This window comes from Hemicordylus capensis, chromosome 5 (assembly GCF_027244095.1).
Source record: "Hemicordylus capensis ecotype Gifberg chromosome 5, rHemCap1.1.pri, whole genome shotgun sequence".
In the NCBI taxonomy this organism is placed as follows: domain Eukaryota; kingdom Metazoa; phylum Chordata; class Lepidosauria; order Squamata; family Cordylidae; genus Hemicordylus; species Hemicordylus capensis.
The window spans coordinates 51,546,290-51,549,190 of record NC_069661.1 but is presented as its reverse complement, the minus strand read 5'-3'; the positions used below and the strand labels follow the sequence as shown (position 1 = coordinate 51,549,190).

At 44.7% G+C, this 2,901-nt stretch overlaps 1 non-coding gene across 1 annotated transcript; it reads left to right on the top strand.

Moving 5' to 3' along the window:
- The first annotated feature begins 584 nt into the window (after nucleotides 1-584).
- LOC128328591 (U6 spliceosomal RNA) lies at nucleotides 585-690 on the top strand. The gene has a single exon (XR_008309318.1). It is a non-coding gene; the product is annotated as a U6 spliceosomal RNA (small nuclear RNA).
- The last annotated feature ends 2,211 nt before the right edge of the window (nucleotides 691-2,901 follow it).

Sequence of the window (2,901 nt, the reverse complement as noted above, 5' to 3'; positions counted from 1 at the left end):
CTGCCGTTCATGCTTTGGGCACTTTCTGAACTCAGCTATTTGTTTTAGTATGATTACCAACAGTAGTTCATACAGTTAACACACAAACCTCTACATCACTTTGCATGATGGTTTTAATTAGGGCTTAGTCATTTAGAGACCTTAGTACAACATCCTGTTCTCTGTTGTGGAGCCCTTTTCTCATTCATGGATGGGCATTGTGGGTAACAAACACTTGGGGCACTACAAGATCTATACAGGAGCAATAGAGCTTGGCACCTAGAGGTGTTTGGGACAATCTATTTATCTTTAGTACTGAGCAGTAGGCCAGCTAAGTAGAAAGCATTGAGTTTTGCCTTTTAGGTGTCAAGTTGGATTTAGTATAACTTGGTTATTCCCAAGCCTACATGGCTGGATGCAAAAGGTTATTCCTAAACGTGTATGGAGATTTAAGATACAGCATACACTTGGTGGAAGAGTAGCCTCTGGGACTGGCGACAGGCACCTAATGATTCTGGAATGTTTGTAAAAGGTGGCGAAACGTGTACTGGCGTTCCACAGAAAAAGTCCTCTTTTCAGTGGCAGCATTAATGCCACTTTCACATGTGCTGCTTTGACAGCACATATACTACAACTGGAATGATGCAGTGAAGAATTGTGTGGCCCCTGCACAAGGATGACACTTTTGGATGGGTTGCTCCCTATAGGGGTGTGCAAACAGCTTCAAATCTGAACTGGTTCGAATCCAAGCCGGTTTGGTTTGATGTTTCAAACTCAAACCAAACTGGTCATTGAAATGGCAGTGCCAGTCCAAGTTAGAACCGACCTGAGCCTGGTTCAGTTTGAACCAGTTTGAGCAGGCTTGAACACTCGAGCCTCCATTTTAGAGAGTGGTGGCCATTTTGTGACACTTGTGTCACTAAAATTGATAGGCCAAGCTCCTGCATCCCTGATTGGCCAGATGTTTCTGCCCCATTGGTAGGCTTGAAAGTGTGGTTTGTCCTGGAGAACTGCCACCCTATTGGCCAGTGGGGAGGGACAAGGGGTGGGGTTCCAAAGGAGGAAGATTCCACTAATATTTAAAGGCAAGTCCTGGCCTTGCAAAATCACTCTGCTGTGACTGAAAGTGAAGAGAGACAGCTGAACTGCTGCCTGAGAGCTGGCTGTAGAATCTGTCTCTCTGCTGCCTTGTCTAAGGTCTGTCCTGCTTGTCCTGCCCTGTTTTGTTTTGTTGTCCATTTACCCCATTTTCTAGTCCTTTATTTAGGAATCTTCCCTTTTTAGCCTGCTTTCCAGTAGGCTTATGAGATCACCTGGCATTCTGTGTGTGTGTCCGTGTCCCCCCTCCCCCCCCCATCAACTTCACAACGCCTAGACCAATATGAACCAAATTGGGTACAATTGTAGGGAAACATAAGGACACCTCAATGGCATAGTTTGTGATGATGTCATCCACCCCAATCCAAAATGGCGGACATGTAAACCTTTGAGGCTCAAGTGGGCTAACTTGTGAACTGCTTAACCGGCTTAACCGATTTGAACCAAAGTTACTACAGCTGTAGGGACACATAGAGATGCCCAAATGGTATGAGGTGTGATAATATCATCCACTCCAATTCAAGATAGCAGCCATGTGAACATGCATGGTGCAAGCAGGCTAATTTGTGGACTGTCTAACTGATTTAAACCAAATTGCATACAGTTGCAGTGAGTGACACACAGGGACACCTCAGTCGCATAGTCTGTGATGATGCCATCCACCCCAATCCAAACTGGATTGGATGAAGAATGGCAGTTCAGTCCCCAAATAGCAGAGCAAAACCAGTTTGGTGAGAAAGCAGGAAAGCAAGAGGTCTTGAGACAGTTCTTTAATATTGAAGAACTACAAGGATTTATTTAAAGAAAAGGTTACAAACAAATATGAAAATGCCTGAAGCTTAATTTCAGCAGTAGCTCATGTCTGAAGTAGAAATAAAAACCAAACAGCCATCTCTGGAGAGACAAAATGGAGACTAAAACTGGAACAAAAATGGGAGGAGTCCAGCACTTTTATCCATGACCCTAACCCCCACCCCACCCCCCCCACCCCATGGTCACTATGAGACATTGCAGCTGAGAGCTGATGCTACCAGGGTCCTAGATCAAACAGTTATTCTACTGCATAGGGCCATGCACCTGGAACCGTGTTCGATATGGGTTGCACTCCTTCAATGCAATGTAGCCACTGTTGCATTACATATGGACTTTGAGGGTGGAGTTAAGAACATTGGCATATTGTAGTCTTGAAATGCTATAGGTGTTTCTGATGAAGTGATGTGGCCACCACAGCATCGCAGATGGACTTGAGGATGGAGCTATGAATATTGGTATACTGCAGTTTTCAAATGTTGCATGCATTTCTGTTGAAGTGATGTGGCCACATTGGCATTGCATATGGGCCTTGAGAGCAGAACTAAGAACCATGGCATACTGCAACCTTGAAATGCTTTGATTTGATTAATGATGTGGCTTCTGCGGCATTGTAGATGGGCCTTGAGGGTAGAGATAAGAACACTGCATCGGCACACTGCAGGTGTTTGTGTATATTAAGCATTGCATGCATTTTTGTTCCTATGGGAGCTATACTTGTTTTGAGAGCTCACTACTGTTTGGGCCACAGTTAATAGCTGGTTTTTCACCTGCCAGATCAAGTTGCATCCAGACTGGCTAAGGTTCCAGTTTTGACTACTCCATACTTTGTTGGGTCCTGAGCAGTGGGGGAATCCAATTTCACTTTGATTTGCTGGATCAGGATACAGGAGTTGCTTTGGGAGCAGTTCCAGCCTGCCATCTGAGAATTTTTGGGCTTCAACCCTCCTCTTAATGTTGTTGTTGTCCACTTGAGTTTGGTAGACAAGAAAGGGATGTCCCTTTAGCCATCAG